The following is an 18553-nucleotide window of genomic DNA, read 5'->3' as shown; positions in this document are numbered from 1 at the left end:
TTTTTAGTAGAGATGGGGTTTCACCATGTTGGCCAGGCTGGTCTCGAACTCCTGACCTAGTGATTCACCTGCGTCGGCCTCCCAAAGTGCTAGGATTACAGATGTGAGGATTTTAATGAACATATCAGTTGAGACTTTATAGCAGATCTCTGTCTTTGAGCTGCCAGTATTCCCAGCATAAGCTACATCCACACGTTGAGCCCCACTGGCAAGGAGGGAACTTGGAAGGAGTTTGAGCAAGTAAAAATATCTATGGGGCGGAAGCTATTTTGAAGCCTATTGACTTGTTAGCCACCTCTCATCATTCTACAGTGTCCGCACCATTTCCGCAGTCCTCATCCAATCACAGATGGTACCAGGGGATGCATTAGCTGCTTGAAGCAGGACTGTCAGAGACAGAATCTGTCACTTCATAATTCCTGCTAAAGCTGGACCTGGTGGCTTGCACCTGTAATCCCAGCAATTTGGGAGGCTGAAGTAGAACTTTTCAGGCCAGGAGTTCAAGACGAGCCTGGACAACATAGCAAGACCACATCTCCACAAAAAAAATTAAAAATGGCCGGGTGCGGAGACTCACACCTGTAATCCCAGTACTTTGGGAGGCCGAGGCAGGTGGATCATGAGGTCAGGAGATCAAGACCATCCTGGCCAACATGGTGAAACCCCATCTCTACTAAAAATACAAAAATTAGCTGGGCATGGTGGCATGCACCTGTAGTCCTAGCTACTCAGGAGGCTGAGGCAGGAGAATCACTTGAACCCGGAAGGTGGAGGTTGCAGTGAGCCGAGATTGTGCCACTGCACCCCAGCCTGGCAACAGAATGAGACCCTGTCCCCCCAGCAAAAAAAAAAAAAAATTAAAAATTAGCTGGGTGTGATGGCGTGCGTGTAGTCCCAGCTACTCAGGGAGCTGAGGTGGGAGGATTGCTTGAGCCCAGGAGGTTGAGGATGCAGTGAGCCATGATTGTCACTGCATTGGAGCCTGGGCAACAGAGTGAGACCCTATTTGAAAATTTCAAGTAATTTCCGGGTAAGTGCTCTGCACTGTGGAGTGTAGGTGGGGGGAAATAAAAAAGTAAATAACTTGTTTCCTACATCTAGGGAACAGAAATCATGACTCTGTCCATAGAAGGCACCAACTGATGGTTGTTAATTGACACACTGATAGGCAAGACATAATTAGTAGATAAACTTGGGCTATATAATCAAGCACTGGATGGTACGTTACAGGCAGCAAAAGCTACAGATGTTTTTCAAGGTCTCTTGACCTTGATGTTGAAGGTCAATGCATGGCTCCTACCAGCTTGAGTCTGCTTATCATAGACTGGGCCACAAATGAGGATGAAGCAAAAGAGAATCCAAAAATTACCAGATGTTAAGGGTTACCGAAAAAAAGAAAAAGAATCAGAAAATGACCCTGCCAAGTGCTCAAAGTGGTTTCTCTGCTGTCTATCAAATGACTTGCCGTGTGCTGAGAAACACCTTCAGAATGAGTGCCCTTCCTGCCTTTTCAGCATCTGCTGCTCAGAAGAAAGCGGGGCAGAAGTGGCCCAGAGTAGCGAAGAGGTGGCCAGGGAAATACATCTAAGGCCAGTCTGTGCACTTCTGCTCTCCAGGTTTGAGAACTGCCGTCACTGATTACTGTTACATGAGTTCTTACTGAAAAAAGTCATGATGGGGACAAATGAAGGCAGATGTATTCCCCGTGCCAAAGACCAGTGGTGCTAAGTTCCCTTGCTCTCTGGACACAGCTGATTCAGAAGCTTTGCCAAGTGGATGTCATTGCCTGCGCCTGCGCCACAAGCAGCACAACTTAGAAGACGGCAGCTTGTTGCAGCTCGGATGAGATGTGACCATGACCAATTTCTGAAGAAAGATGTGAAAACTTTAAATCAAGCTATAAACCGTGATGGCCCTTCTTTTCATAAATCCTAATTGTGGTGATTTCATTTGGTCTTAAGCATCAAGCAAACGACAACTTCCTTTGTTTTTTTTAAATTTAATTTTACTTTTTGTGGAGATAGGGTCTCACTATGCTGCCCAGGCTGGTCTCAGACTCCTGGTCTCAAGTGATCCTCCCTCCTCGACGTTTTTTTTTGTTTGTTTGTTTGTTTTGAGACAGAGTCTTACTTTGTTGCCCAGGCTGAAGTGCGGTGGTGTGATCTCAGCTCATTGCAACTTCCACTTCCCAAGTTCAAGCGATTCTTATGCCTTGGCCTCTTGAGTAGCTGGGATTACAGCGGCCCACCATCATGCCCGGCTAACTTTTGTATTTTTAGTAGAGGTAGGGTTTCTCCATGTTGGCCAGGCTGGTCTTGAACTCCTGACCTCAAGTAAACTGGCCTGCCTCAGCTTCCCAAAATGTTGGGATTACAGGTGTGAGCCACCATGCCCAGCCCCTCCTCAGCCTCTTAAAGTAGGGGGATTACAGGGGTGAGCCATGGCGCCCAGCCCAAAATGCAGCTTCTTGGTGAAGGTTAAGTCAGTGTTTCTCCTTACTTAATGGTCAAAAATTTCAGCTGACTTTTTGTTTTGTTATTTTTTTAGCTTTCCATGTATTTATGTCTTGATCTAATACAGAGGACATGGTGTTTCCAGAGCAGGAGTTCGTTGTCCATAGTAATCTTGTGCAAAACATCTGTGACTGGACTGACTTAGCAAGTTTTAGCCTTTAGATCACAGCAAGGCATTAATATTGATTAACTAACATCTCTTGTAGAGCCCATCTTCACATAGCTCCAAGTGCACACACAAAAAAGTCCTTTACAGCTATGTTGAGCTAGCTTTTGACCTCTGAATCTCGTAAGAGTTTCTTACATTCTTTGCTTGGCCAGAATCTTCTTTCATCTTTTCTGCAGAAGTAGAACCTGTGTCTCCAAAGACAAATAAGGAATTTAATTCGGTGGCTTTTCGTTTCTGGGGTAAGAAATGGCGCCATTTGTCAGATGTACTGTCCACCTAAGGCCCTTTCTCCAACATAGGGACCAAGGGACAGTGAATTTTTGCTCTGAATATCAATTGTAAACACAAATTCACCCTGGAACTCAGAACCTAAGCCTTGGTTTTATTTTTATTTATTTTTTTAATTTTTGAGACAAGGTCTTGCACTTATTGCCCAGGCTGGAATGCAGTGGTGCAATCATAGTTCACTGTAACCTCGAACTCCTGGGCCTCAGCCATCCTCTGGCCTCAGCCTCCTGGGTAGCTGGAACTACAAGGTGTGAGCCACCAGGCCCAGCTAATTTTTAAATTTTCTGTAGAGGTCTCACTCTGTTGCCCAGGTTGGTCTCCAACTCCTGGTCTTAAGCAATCCTCCTGCCTTGGCCTCCCAAAGCACTGGGATTACAAGTGTAAGCCACCATGCCTCACCCTAAACTTTGATTTAAAAAAAAAAAACAGCCAGACACAGTGGCTCATGCCTATAATCTCAGCAACTTGGGAGGCCAAGGCAGGAGGATCTCTTGAGGCCAGGAGTTCAAGACCAGCCTGGGCAGCACAGTGAGACGCTGTCTCTTAAAATTTTTTAAAAAGGTAAAACAAAGATGTTAGTAGCATCTGATGTTAATAACATTGTGACTACAACCAATTAGCTAATTTGTTTTCTGAGTAGCCGCTTACATTAGCCACATCATCTTAAATAACTTAGGTTTTTACCTCCTTCTAACATCAGCTTAGCAGTAGCCTATCTTTAGATAAGTCACTTAAAGTTTCACTTGAAAGGGATCAAAACAATCAGTAATTGAAGATGGAATTAGACACACCGGGTCCAAAAAATTATGTACCCAACAGTCAGCTTTTGTGAGTTGGCACCTCGCCAGCCCCATCATCCATATTTTAAAATGTTGAGTGTGCGTGTGCACCAGATGATTCATCCAAGCTGCTCTGGAAGTTGTCTCTGCTGGTGACAGTAAAGCCGACCCACCCCCTGTCCTCCCCTCTGCCTGGTGAAAATGCAGACTATCAGTTCTGTGGCACTGTCACAGCACATCGTGGCCTTCTTTATTTAGGTGCAATGCTGGTGGGCAGCATGCTCCTACACGCAGCTTTCCATCTCTCGATCACATTCCCCCACCACTTTTATCTGCCTGCAACACCCAAATGTTCATGCCCAAAAAGACAGTGAGGACTTGAAGATCCCCGGGGTCCTCAGAACCTGCAGAACAGGCCCCTCCAACAGATTAGCACTTGGCTTCATTGGTCCTCATATCCAGAAAGGTTAGATATTAAACTGTTTCCCAGCTTTAGATCAATGCAGGAGCCTTGCTCTCTCTTCCTGCTTACTGAAGATATAACAAAAGAGATTCTAAAATTGCTGGTGGTACCAGCTCTTGGGTTTCTTTCTTTTCTTTTCTTTTCTTTTCTTTTTTTTTTGAGATGGAGTCTTGCTCTGTCACCCAGGCTGGAGTGTAAGTGGTGTGATCTTGGTTCACTACAACCTCCAGTTCTTGGGTTCAAGCCATTCTCCTGCCTCAGCCTTCCGAGTAGCTGGGATTATAGGTGCCCACAACCACGCCTAACTAATTTTTGTATTTTAGTAGAGACGGGGTATCACCATATTGGCCAGGCTGGTCTTGAACTCCTGACCTCAGGTGATCCCACCTGCCTTGGCCTCCCAAAGTGCTGGGATTATAGGCGTGAGCCACTGCACCCAGCCAGCTCTTGGGTTTCTTTTAACAAAGATTTTGGGGGCAGATCTGTGCTCTGAGGATAAAGCTAACCACCCTAAACACAAGAGTCCTTCTCTGGGGATCGTCCATCTCTCCCAGTGTCCCCTCCTTGAAGCCCATGTCCCCTCCCTTCTCCACGCCCTCCAAAGACTTTCACATTCAGAAGGAAAGTCGGGCATCTTTAAACAAACAAACAAGCAACTGTAGATGTTTCAAGCTAGCCCTACAGGCTTCCAGCTCTCTCCCTACCCTTCTTCTTATTCCCCCACTCCTGGCTCCTAGTCAATGACTAAAGCTCTCCAGGAGTATTTATGGAGAGGGTATCTATTGTTGACCTTGTGATCGCACTAATCCTTGGCTCGGGGTTGCTCTGCTCTGCTCTGAACGAGTCACAAGGGTGATTGGGTGGGAGTAGGGAGGAGGACAGTGCCTCATTCAGGAACAGTACATTTATTTATAGAACAGGCCTTTTCCTCTTCTTCCTAGAATCATCTGTTAATGCCGCGGTTGCCATATCCTCAAACACTCCCTTTGGGAGAGAGACGATGGGGGCCCAGGACTTCACAATTAAAGGTCAAAGTTCTCAGAGTCAGGGCACCAAAAGACTCCTCTCCCCATGTCTACGGACAAACCCGGAGAAGCTCAGATTCCTAAGAGCTGTGGACAACTGGGCATCATGATTTCCTCGATAGCCCCAAAGGTATAGCCAAATGCTTCCTCCTGGAGACACATGACTCAATGCCTGCGGGGTGGGGAGTGGGAGCTCAATTCCTGGGAAATTCTGGCCTCATTCTGGCAGTATTTGGGATCCGCTAGGCCTAATAATCCCTTTTATGTTCTTTGATTTTTATTTTTTGAGACAGAGTCTCGCCCTGTCACCCAAGTTGGAGTGCAATGGTGCAATCTTGGCTCACTGCAACCTCTGCCTTCCAGGTTCAAGCAATTCTCCTGCCTCAGCCTCCCAAGTAGCTGGGATTGCAGGCATGTGCCACCACGCCTGGCTAATTTTGTATTTTTAGTAGAGACGGGGTTTCACCATGTTGGCCAGGCTGGTCTCGAACTCCTCACCTCAGGTGATCCACCTGCCTCAGCCTCCTAAAGTGCTGGGGTTACAGGTGTGAGCCACCGTGCACAGCCAGCCCAATAATTCTTTTGGGGGGTTCTGAAAAATAGGCTGGGAAATTGCTATGGATACGAGAGTAGGGAGATGCAAAGGGCATCACCTTGTTTATCTTGTAGCACATGATTGCCACTATTTGAATTTAAAAAAAAGAAAAGAAAAGGAAAGAAAAATACAGGGCTTCAGGCAAGGAGTGAAAATGAAGGCCACCTGCATAAAGCTGGAAGAGGACCCTCAGATCCACAAGGCCTGCTTAAGCTTGGAAACATGTAGCCCACAATTATCTGCTGCCCTGTGTGACTGATTTCTTCTTGTGTTCAAGTTCTGACTGAACCAGACAGCAAATCAGTTGTGGGCAGAAGCCTTAGGGAACAGAGCTGGGTACAAAATGAGTTCTCAGAAATCCCTTGTGGATTTTCAGTCGTGGATTCTTATAAGTGACTATCATTAGCATTAAAAGATGTTTTTTGAAGATGGTGATGATTGATGATAATAATGTTGATGTTGATGATGATGTTGATGATGATGATTGATAATGATGATGATGATTGATGATGTGATGATGGCAAAATCCTACTGGAGGAAGGAACCCCGTGTCTTTTTTATTTCTTTCTTCCCTCTGCCCAGAAAGTTCAGTGTAAATAGTAGGTTTTACAAAATAATTTGCTAGATTATCAAATAAATCGTAATGATAATCATTCCATGTCTCTCAAATAAAACCTTTCTTTTTTTTTTTTTTTGAGACAGGGTCTTGCTCTGTTGCCCAGGCTGGAGTGCAGTGGCACGATCTCAGTTCACTGCAACCTCCACCTCCTGGGTTCAAGTGATCCTCCCACGTCAGCCTCCCAAGTAGCTGAGACTACAGGCATGCACCACCACTGGGCCTGGCTAATTTTTGTAGTTTTTGTAGAGATGGGGTTTCACTATATTGCCCAGGCTGGTCTTGAACTCCTGCGTTCAAGCAATCCACCCACCTCAGCCTCCCAAGGTGCTAGGATTACAGGCTTGAACCACCACGCCCAGCCTGCACATGGGACATCTAAGTTGCTGTGTGCTGACTTTGATTAGGCTTGAAGATTTTCTTTCTCTTAAAGAAACAAAACAAAAATAGGATCTTGGGAGCCTGGTGATCAGTTCTCCATATAGCTCATCTGAGTTTGTGCTATCACAAGGTAGTGGTTCTCAAACTTGAACCTTGCATCAGAATCACCTGGAACTTGTTAAAACACTAGCTGGGGCTGGGCACAGTGGCTCATGCCTGTAATCTCAGCACTTTGGGAGGCCGAGGTGGGAGAATCACTCAAGGCCAGGAATTTCAGACCAGCCTGGGCAGCATAGTGAGATCCCATCTCTGTAAAATGAGAGCCTGTCACTATGCTGGGTATGGTGGTGCCCCTGTGGTGCCAGCTACTTGGGAGGCTGAGGTAGGAGGATCATTTGAGCCCAAGAGTTAGAGGCTACAGTGAGCCGTGATCATACAACTGCACCCCAGCCTGGGCAACAGAGCGAGACTCTGTCTCTAAAAAAAAAAGCAAAAACAAAACCCACTGTAGCTGGGCCCCAGAGTTTCTGGTTCAATAGCTATAAAGTAGGTCTCAAGAAGATGAGATGTTAAAGTTCTCATGCAATGCTGCTACTCCTAGTGATCTGGGGCCCCATCTGAAAACCGCTGCCCCAGGGTGTGTTAGCAATGTCTCAGGTTCTCCTACCTGGAACTTTATTTGGGGGGCTTAAGAAAAGTCCAGGAAATGGACGCATAACGGTGTAAAGAGACCTATGGAGAGGTCCCTCAGAGAATTCTTCTCAGAGGATTGCTGCCCCCATCTCAGCAAGGGCCCACTTTCTCTAGAACTTAGACATTGTAGAAGTGGGACAAAGGTTGCTGAGAGACCACTTGGGGATCCTGATCTAATCTGTCTACAGGCTCATCTGTCCACCCTTCTCTGCCTACCTCTCCACCCATCTCTACCCGCCTCTCCACCCATCTCTGCCCACCTCTCTACCCATCTCTGCTCACCTCTCCACCCATCTCTGCTCACCTCTCCACCCATCTCTTCTCCCCACTCCGGCCCCAGGTGATTTTTCTAAATCAGAAACTGGATCATCCCAGCCTCCTGCTCAGATGCCTGTGATGGTGAGAGACAGGACTAGCTGGATTTCCTAGGCCAACTAAGAATCCCTAAGCCTAGCTGGGAAGGTGACCGCATCCACCTTTAAACACCGGGCTTGCAATTTAGCTCACACCCGACCAATCAGGTAGTAAAGAGAGCTCACTAAAATGCTAATTAGGCTAAAACCAGGAGGTAAAGAAATGGCCAATCATCTATTGCCAGAGAGCACAGTAGGCGGGACAATGATCTGGATATAAACCTAGGCATCCGAGCCAGGAATGGCAACGCCCTTTGGGTCCCCTCCCATTTTATGGGAGCTCTGTTTTCACTCTATTAAATCTTGCAACTACACTCTCTTCTGGTCCATGTTTGTTACCGCTCCAGCTGAGCTTTTGCTTGCTGTCCACCACTGCTGTTTGCCGCCATGGCAGACTCGCTGCTAACGTTCACCCCTCCAGATCCGGCAGGGTGTCTGCCCTGCTGCTGATCCAGGGAGGCACCCACTGTCGCTCGGGACTGGGCTAAAGACTCGCCATTGTTCCTGCACGCTTAAGTGCCCGGGTTCATCCTAATCGAGCTGAACACTAGTTGCTGGGTTCCATGGTTCTCTCCCATGACCCACAGTTTCTGATAGAGCTATAACACTCACCGCATGGCCCAAGACTCCATTCCTTGGAATCCGTGAGGCCAAGAACCCCAGGTCAGAAAACAAGAGGCTTGCCGCCATCTTGGAAGCAGCCTACCACCATCTTGGGAATTCCAAGAACAAGGACAGCCCCAGTAACAATGGCTCACGGTTCCTCCACAGCTTGATCCATGCCCGGCTCTTCAACCTTGCCTCCTGCTGCTCCTGACATCCCAGCACGCCTTCTCTTGCCTCCTTCCTCTGCACGTGGTTTTTCTGGATGTACAGTGTCTTTTCTATTCCCTCTCACCTGCATCCTACCCATAGGATTGTCCACCCCCATATCTCCAAGGAAAGTACACCTCCCTTATCTCCCCTCTGCTGGCTGCCATGGCCACAGTTTGAACCCCCAACAAACCCTTGTGACCAGAGTTGTTGCATTGGTGGCATTGGTGGTTTGCTCTCAGACTCCCATGTGGGGCTGTGGAGGAACCCGGACTGGGTCTCCTGAATCCTTAATATTCAGCATGCCACTGGGATTGTAGAAGGAGCTTGGTAAAGTTTTGGGGGATACATGGAGACTGCTGAAGACTCAGCGCTAACTGACCACACACTTCTTCAGTCATTATTAGTGTTACTGGAAAGGGGTCCTGATCCAGGCCCCAAGAGAGGGTTCTTGGATCTCTCTTAAGAAAGAATTCAAGCTAAGTCCATACAGCAAAGTGAAAGCAAGTTTATTAAGAAAGTAGAGGAATAAAAGAATAGCTACTCCATAGGCAGAGCAACCCCTAGGGTTGCTGGTTGCCCATTTTTATGGTTATTTCTTGATTACATGCTAAACAAGGAGTGGATTATTTATGCCTCCCCCTTTTTAGACCATATTGGGTAACTTCCTGACGTTGCCATGCCATTCGTAAACCGTCATGGCACTGGTGGGAGTGTAACAGTGAGGACGACCAGAGGTCACTCTCGTGGCCACCTTGATTTTGGTGGGTTTTGACCAGCTTCTTTACTGCAACCTGTTTTATCAGCAAGGTCTTTATGACCTGCATCTTGTGCTGACCTCCTATCTCATCCTGTGACTAAGAATGCCTTAACCTCCTGGGAATGCAGCCCAGCAGGTCTCAGCCTTATTTTACCCAGCCCCTATTCAAGACGGAGTTGCTCTGACTCAAATGCCTCTAACACTCGGGAGACTCCTGGACACAAAACAACAGGCGAAAAAGTTGCGTAGGAGTGGGTTGCAGGTAAAGATGAGAGGCAGGGTGGAGAGGGGGTAAGTGGGATGACCAGTGCTCCCTTTAAGTCACCTACAGTAAAATGAACTCCCCTGGCTTTTGTTGTCCTAAAGCAGGGGTCCCCAACCCCTGAGCCAGGGACTGGCCTCTTAGGAACAGGGCCACGTGGCAGGAGGTGAGCAGCCCGCAAGTGAGCGTCATATGACTGCCTGAGCTCCCCCTCCTGTCAGATCAGCATCAGCATTGGAATCTCATAGAAGCACAAACCTTACTGTGAACCGCATGTGCCAGGGATCTAGGTTGCACGCTGCTTATGAGAATCTAACCAATGCCTGATGATCAGAGGTGGAACAGTTGCATCCTGAAACCTTCCCCACTCTGCCTCCCCTGGTCCATGGAAAAATTGTCTTCCATGAAACTGGTCGCTGGTGCCAGAAAGGTTGGAGACCACTAAAGGTTAGGGACCACTGTCCTAAGGCATAGTGACAAAAGTGTGTCCAGGAGTAAACAAAGGATGCTCTATAGGGCCTTGGGGGAAGGGGAGGAAGTTGGAGGTTTGCAGAAACAGAAGTAAGAATTTCCCAAAATGACAGTACCTTTAAGAGTTGCCTACCTGTCAGCTCCTGAGGCCCCAGGCCCCCAAACCCCTTCTTCCCCCTCAACTAGGTAGGAACATCTTTCTTGTTTCCTTTTGATTTGATGGCCTTAGATGGTGACAAGTTGCTTAGAGGTCCAGATTTTGTGTGGTGCCTGGGAAGACGAGGCATCTTATTTTGTACTTCATATGTAAGTCAGCTTCACTTCTGAAGCTATTTTTCTGCTTATGAGGTTGACTTCCAGACCATAGGATGAAGTTTATAATAAAAGCACCGGACTGAGAATCGGGAACCCTGTTTCCCTTTTCTTGCAGTGACCAGCTAGCTGCTAGCAGTTGGGCAGTTGCATTTTCAACTTCCTTCACTGCTCAGGCAGCACACTTATTAAAACTGCCCACTCAGTTTATTTATGACTGTTGCAAACCAATTTGCAGAACTGTTTTCCATTCCGAAAGTTGTGCCTTAGAAAATTTGGACCTGCTTTCAAAGTTCTTCCAGTGATATCACTCCCTGCGAACTCCAACAGCCAGGGAAGTAGAATAAACAAAAGCAGCCCTAGTAGGAAGTTCTGCTTGATCTTAAAATCTGGCTGAATTTATTGGCTGAAACCACCATTGATGGAGTATTTCTGGTTGCCCTGCCTACCCTCTGCCCTCTGCCCCCGCCACCCCCATTCTAAATGGTGAGCTTCTGGGCCCTTCTGTTTGCATCTGCAAAGATACCTCCCCTGGGATAAGGGCCTATATTCTTCCGGGAACCAATTTAAACCCAAAAGGGCCTTTAAAAATACATTTAATAGTTGGAAAGGATCCCTCTCTTTTTAACTTCTGAGCTCATTCCCTCTGGGAATCAAGTGACATTTTGATTCCCGTGTGTAAGCTGTTTTTTCTTTAGATCGTTTTTTGTGTAAACATTCCTCTACAAAATTATTTTCATATTCTAAGGAAACTTCTTTCAAGTGTCCAGTCAGACTGATTCCTATTCTGTTCCCTTCACAAACCCCCAGCTCAATGCTCTCTCAACCACCAACTTCCCCATTTCTCAACAGCTCATATTCAAACTGATTCTACTGTCTGTTAAAAGATTTCCCCGAGCAGGCAAGGTGGTTCATGCCAGTAATTCCAGCACTTTAGGAGGCCAAGGTGGGCAGATTGCTTGAGCCCAAGGGTTCGATACCAGCCTGGGCAACATAGCAAGACCCTGTCTCTACAAAAAATTAAAACATTAGCTGCATGTGGTGCCACATACCTGTGGTCTCAGCTACTCAGGAGGCTGAGGCAGGAGGATGGCTTAAACCTGGGTGCTGGAGACTGCAGTGAGCTGTGATGGTTCCACTGTACTCCAGCCTGGGAAACAGAGCGAGACCCTGTCCCCCAACCAAAAAAGATTTCCCCGACTTCCTGAAATTCCCACTTCTCAAATCTTCCCTGGGCTGTAGCCAAGGCAAGGTCGACTAGGCTGGACAAAGCCTGCAGAGGTCAGGGAGGGGAAGCTCATCCAGGGGCATCACTGTCTTGCCCCAGTGCCATCTGCGGAGAAGCCAGGCAGCCCTGACAAGGCGGACTTGGGACCAGCAAGACGGGTGCAGAGTTGGGTAGAGGACCATCCCCAAGGCTGAGCAAGGACGAGAGCAGCTTTCTCACTGAGCAGCTGACAGGAGCCTGGCAGCCACAGTCAGAAAAGCAGGCCAATCAAGTTCTCTTCTGTCGCCAAGAACTCAAGTGCCCTTTCTGTGTTTGTTGTAGAGAAAGGGTCTCCCTGGGTTCCCCAGGCAGGCCTCAAACTCCTTGACTCAAGTGATCCTCCCACCTCAGCCTCCTTTATTTTTCTTACATACGTCAAGAAAAGTAAAGTGGCTGCGTGGCAAGAATCCCTAAGTAATAATCCTACCACTGCCACCAGGTTACTGTGTGGCCTTGGATGGTCACTTTGCTATTAATATCTTGCATCCATAAACTCACAGAGCAGTACTAGATCATCTCTAAGGGTCTTGCCCTTTGGCAATAATCTCTTCTGGCCAGCAGAAAGTGGCATTGCTTTGGTCCATCAGTATCGTGATGGGAGCTTCAGGTAGACATTTTCTTCCATCCACACTGAAGGGAAGGTCAGATTTTCCTCCCTACTCCTGGAATCTCCTGCTGGGACTGATATCACGCAGAGTGACAAGAGAAAAGCACGCAGATTTGATTGATGTGATTGATTGACATGTGCATGGGAGCCCTCACAAGAAAAATAAAGGCACAGAGAAGCAGCTTATACAGAGAGCTGAAGGTTTCTCTACTAAGTTGAATGATGAGTAGTATATTGTGGAAAAGTAACCAGAAAGATAAGGGTTAGTGTCACAAAGTTTGTTTGTAGTTTTCTCTCGGTTTTGACTCCTCAGCTGTAGTGATAAGAATGCTGGTTTCCTCCTACTTTAGGGAGGGCATCTCTCATGGGGGAGTTTCATCTCCTGCTTTTAGGAGGAAAAGGGGAGGTCAGAGTCCTTCTTGCACCTGCTGGGTTTTTTTGTTTTTTTTTTTTTTTTTTTTTGTTTTTTGTTTTGAGATGGAGTCTCCCTCTGTCGCCCAGGCTGGAGTGCAGTGGTGCAATCTCGGCTCACTGCAACCTCTGCCTCCCAGGTTCAAGTGATTCTCCTACCTCAGTCTCCCGAGTAGCTGGGATTACAGGCATGAGTCACCACGCCTAATTTTTGTATTTTCAGTCAAGACAGGATTTCATCATGTTGGCCAGACTCTTCTTGAACTCCTGACCTCAAGCGATCCACCCGCCTCAGCCTCCCAAAGTGTTGGGATTACAGGCGTGAGCCACTGCGCCCAGCGCATCTGCTCTTTTTGAAGTGCATTTAGCCCAAAATAATTAATATGCCAAGGCAGCGTATTTTGGGGTGGCAGGTCCTAAACTCCTTCACTACTTGGGCATATCAAGTTGCTCAGTCCAGTCCTGACTTCAGCTCTCTTCTTGCAACACTGTGGAGACAAGCTCCCCGTGCCAATTCCCTTCCTTGATTTTCTGAGCTTGGATCTTTCTGCACCATTAAAAACAGAGGCACTAATTTGAGGAATTAGCTGACGTGGTCACTTGAGGTCATATAGCAGCTGTGGCCCTTCAGGATCTCACTTTTGCAAAGAAAACAAAAGAAGAGGCAAGAAGGTTGATTTGATAACTTCAGATGTTTAGGAAACAAAGCGTTCCATTCCAAGCATTTAGATGTGGGGTGGAATCATGGTTCCTCCCAGGTTTTGTTCCCTATCAAATCATAACTTGGCCAACATTATCTGGCAAATGTTGTAAACCAGTGCTGTGGAGGACAGCGAAGAAACACTTCACTAATTCCAGAGCAGTTCTACAACACGAAGTCCTAGAAAAGAGGTACAGCAGACATTTTCTTTTTAGTCTATTACATGCAACAAACCCTTTGTCAGATGCTCTGATTGTAAGGAGACAAGTACAGAAACAGTACTCCGGAACCTTGAAATCAATCTGTAATCTACCACACGTGCAAAACTGGACAATTAGAGGAATGCTTCTCAATGACTCGGGGGTGTACTGCAAGTAATTTATTACTAATTGACATTCAGGGAACCATAGTTTGAAAGTGGTTTTGAAAATATAAATTAGAGTGAATTCAAGGTCATCTTTCAGTGTTAAAAATGTGTTTAAAGAGTCCTCTGCAGGAATTTCTCTAAAGAAGAGCATTGTTTTTGTTTAGGAAATTATCTCGAAGAGGCATTTAGGTATTAAAAGATGGGAGTGAAAACAAAGCCTGAAAAAGATCACATGGAAGAATCATTGAACTTCTCTGCAAAAGAGGAAGAAATGTGGTTTTGTTTGTTGTTGTTGTTGTTAGAAATAGGTAAAGCTAGAAGTGGAATAGCTTATTTTCATTTTTTAATTAATTTTTATTTTATTATTATTTTTGAGACAGAGTCTCACTCTGTCACCAGGCTGGAGTGCAGTGGCACAATCTCAGCTCACTGCAACCTCCGCCTCCTGGATTCAAGTGGTTCTTCTACCTCAGCCTCCCGAGTAGCTGGGACTACAGGCACCTGCCGCCACGCCTGGCTAATTTTTTTTTTTTTTTTGGATTTTAGTAGAGATGGGGTCTCACCATGTTGGCAAGGATGCTCTCGATCTCCTGACCTGGTGATCCTCCCGCCGTGGCCTCCCAAAGTGCTGGGATTACAGGCGTGAGCCACTGCACCCGGCCTGTTATTTTTTTTGGAGATGGGATTTCCCTATGTTGCCCAGTCTGTTCTCAAACTCCTTCAGAAACATCTTTGCATTCACTCACAGCTGTGTGGCCAGGAAGCCTCGGTTTCGGCCTGTCTTGGCTTTCAACGTGTCTTCCTTACTAAGTTCAGTCATTTCTCGCTTTTGATTTAAAGTAAGAGACAGACATATGACACATTTCCTTTCACTTTACTTAGAGGACATGGTAGCCTTATTAATGTCAATATTGTTGTGTCTCAAGGAATAGAGAGGCCCAAGGAGAGAGAGAGAGAGAGATGGGGGAATGCTGGTCGGTGGAGAAGTCTGACCACACACAACATTTATTCATTTATTAAGTTCACCATCTTATGTGGATGTGGATTGTGGCACCCCAAAACAAAGACAATAGTAACATCAAAGAGCACTGATCGCAGATCACCATAACACGTATCATAATAATGAGAACGTTTGAAATATTGTAACAATTCCCAAAATGTAACAGAGGGACAAAAGTGGGCACATGCTCTTGGGAAAACGGCGGCGGTGGACTCACTCGATGCAGGCTTGCCACATTTTGTAAAAAACACAGTCTCTGCAAAGCACGATAAAGTAAAGTGCAGTAAAGGGAGGTATGCCTGTAGTGTCATCAAGGACATCTTCAATCTATACAAATATATTGTACGGACATACTGTAGTCCTGGCTTCTGTCAGAAAAAAACTGAGAAAGACTGAAATAGGCAAGAAAAGCTTAGTGGGTGCTTAAATGTGCTCACCTGTGTTATCTCTGTCTTTTTTTTTCTTTTTTCTGTAGACATGGGGTCTCATTATGTCACCCAGGCTAGTCGCAAACTCCTGACCTCAAGCGATCTTCCCGCTTCAGCCTCCCAGAATTCTGGGATTACAGGCGTGAGCCACCGCACCCAGAATCTCCGTCTTTTATTGTCTTTGAGCTCTTGCAAAACTCTGTAAATGACAGTTATCCATAGAAATGCAAATGGACTGCCTCCGACAGAATGATAAGCGCCTTGAGGATAGACCCATTTTTCATCTATGTATACATTTATTTCGCAATTCCTTATTTTCTGTATTTTTTTTAGTTCTTCTTCGAACCAGTTATAACATTTCCTGGTTCCCTGATTAACTAATGAGCTTAATAAAATCTTTGACATGGGTTGATTTTGTGTATCTGTATGAAAGTCATGGTTGTATCCTCTTCTAAAGATTCCTTGAAGACTGCGTAGTTATTGTGAGGACTAAGTAAATTCATGCATATGAAATCCTTAGAATAGTGCTTGGCACCTAGAAAGCACGTCCATGTTAATGATTCTTGTTAATATCTACAGGATAGGACTCAACTCACCATGATATAATTTTTGATGTCACCTACAGTGTACGGTCCATTAAGGTTAGGAACTTTCTAACTCCAGCACTGAGAACAGTAATCAAGCACCAAGAACCCAAGCACAACGAACATAGTACACTGCCAATAAATCAGTTGAATAATGAATAAATTAGAACAGGGGGCTGGGCTCTAACAGGAATGGCTCATGTCTGTAATCCCAGGACTTTGGGAGGCTGAGGAGGGCCATCACTTGCGGTCAGGAGTTCGAGACCAGCCTGGCCAACATGGCAAAATCTTGTCTCCACTAAAATACAAAAATTAGCTGGGTGTGATGGTGGGCTCCTGTAATCCCAGCTATTCAGGACACTGAGGCAGGAGAATTGCTTGAACCCAGGAGGTGGAAGTTGCAGTGAGCTGAGATTGCGCCACTGCACTCCACTCCAGCCTGGGCAGCAGAGCGAGATTTCCTCTAAAAAACAAACAAACAAACAAACAAAAACAGGGGCTGGCAAATCCATTTTTTAAAGGACCAGATAGTAAATATTATACACCTGGTGGGCCATATGGCCTCTGTTACAACTGCTTGATTCTGTTGTACAAAAGCAGACACAGGCAGTATGTAAACAAATGTGTGTAGCTGTGTTATAAACAGATCTTATGCATGGACACTAAAATTTAAATTTAATGTAATTTTCACCTGACATCAAATATCATTCTTGTTTTGATTTTTTTTTCCTCAGCCATTAAAAAATGTAAAAGCCAGCTGGGTGCAGTGGCTCATGCCTATAATTCCAGCACTTTGGAGAGGCCAAGGCAGGAGGATTGCTTGGGCCTCTCCATAGTGAGATGCTCTCTCTCTTTTTCTTTTTTTTCCAGGTGCTCAGTCACCATGTAGAAGTGGGCACGGGCAAAGTTGTCCTTGAGATCCCTGTCTCTAGAAAAAATTTTAAAATGAGTTGTGTGAGCCTGTAGTCCTAGCTACTCGGGAGGCTGAGGCAGGAGAATCACTTGAACCCAGGAGTTCAACATTACAGTAAGCTATGATTGTGTCACTGCACTCCAGCCTGGGCTACAGAGTGAGGCCCTGTCTCTAAAAAAATAAACAAACAAATAAAAATGTAAGTCATTCTCATTTTAGGAAAGTGACTTGCTAATCATTTCAGGAAGATTCCATTTGCAGGAATGACAAGATGATGGCTGTCTTGGCCATGCCTGTCATGTGGGTGGGGTGGAAGTGACTGGACCCAACTGCATCAATTGAGTCCTTTGTCATCATCACTCTTAACTGACAATCTTAAGCGACATCGATGGTTCTGTACCCTGCCTGCGAACTGCCTTAAGTCCTTCTTAGAACAAAACAGAATTATAAATAAATCTAGATTTATCTGCTGATCAAAAAATGTGATCAAAGTCACATTGCAACATGCCTCTTCTAAACAAGCTAGGAAAATGTTGAATTATATTATACTGGCATTGGTCAATTTTGTAGACCAGAATTAGGAATTTTCCAGCATTAGGAAAATGGCAGATCCCTGTCCAAAAGCACAAATAGGCCCAGCATTTGATCCACCTACACAATTGAAATAGGCCCAACTGGAATCTACAGATGCTGCCTACTTTGCCTCCTGGTACCCACGCCTCCCTCCCCTTCCCTCATATTGTCTCCCAAACAGAACAAAAGCACTTGCCTCCAGCCAAGTGAGCCCTCTCCTCCCTGAGGATCATGTGTGCTTGAACACCGAGTTACTAAAGTTACACACACAAAGGTACAGCTATATTTTTACTTAGGAGTTCATAATTCCATTTTTTTGGTGGGGGGGCCTATGATCTGATTTCATTTAGGGCTCAGGTAAATTTAGATAGTGGACTTTCAAATAGGAATTCCATAAAAAGTAGCATTTCTCAATGCAGGATTATAACCAAATAAACTAGGAGAACAGCTGTGTCAGGAGAATGTCTCTGGAATAAGAAGGAAACCCGAGAAGAGGTTGGAAGAGAGCTCCAAGTTTTAAAGACAAATATAAAATGTTAGAACACCTAAACACATACAGTTTAAGAACACAGAGTTAGTCCAAAGTTCTGTGTTTTTTTTTGTTTTTTTTGTTTTTTTTTCTGAGATGGAGTTTTGCTCTTGTTGCTCAGGCTGGAGTGCAATGGCACCATCTCAGCTCACCACAACCTCCGCCTCCCAGGTTCAAGCGATTCTCCTACCTCAGCTTCCCAAGTAGCTGGGATTACAGGTGCTGTCACCACACCCGGCTTTTTGTATTTTTAGTAGAGACAGGGTTTCACCACGTTGGCCAGGTTGGTCTCACACTCCTGACCTCAGCTGATCCACCTGCCTTGGCCTCCAAAAGTGCTGGGACCACAGGCGTGAGCCACTGTACCTGGCCCAAAGTTCTGGTATTTTATAGATATACTGGTGAGGAAAGAGGTCCACAGCATGAGTGACGGTCCCAGGGCCCCAGGTCACAGGCCAAGGTTTCAAACCCAGCTCTTCTCAACTTGACCCAAGCTCTTTGTACAGAAGATGCAGGGAGGAAAAGGAAAGCGGCCTTGTTTTCGTCTATGGCAAATTATCAAATATTGATTTGACCTTTTACAGCTTTAAAAATATATTAAGTATATCTTATTGGAAAAGA

The sequence above is a fragment of the Mandrillus leucophaeus genome, unplaced genomic scaffold, assembly GCF_000951045.1.
Source record: "Mandrillus leucophaeus isolate KB7577 unplaced genomic scaffold, Mleu.le_1.0 Scaffold111, whole genome shotgun sequence".
Lineage (NCBI taxonomy): Eukaryota > Metazoa > Chordata > Mammalia > Primates > Cercopithecidae > Mandrillus > Mandrillus leucophaeus.
This window is presented reverse-complemented; position numbering follows the sequence as displayed.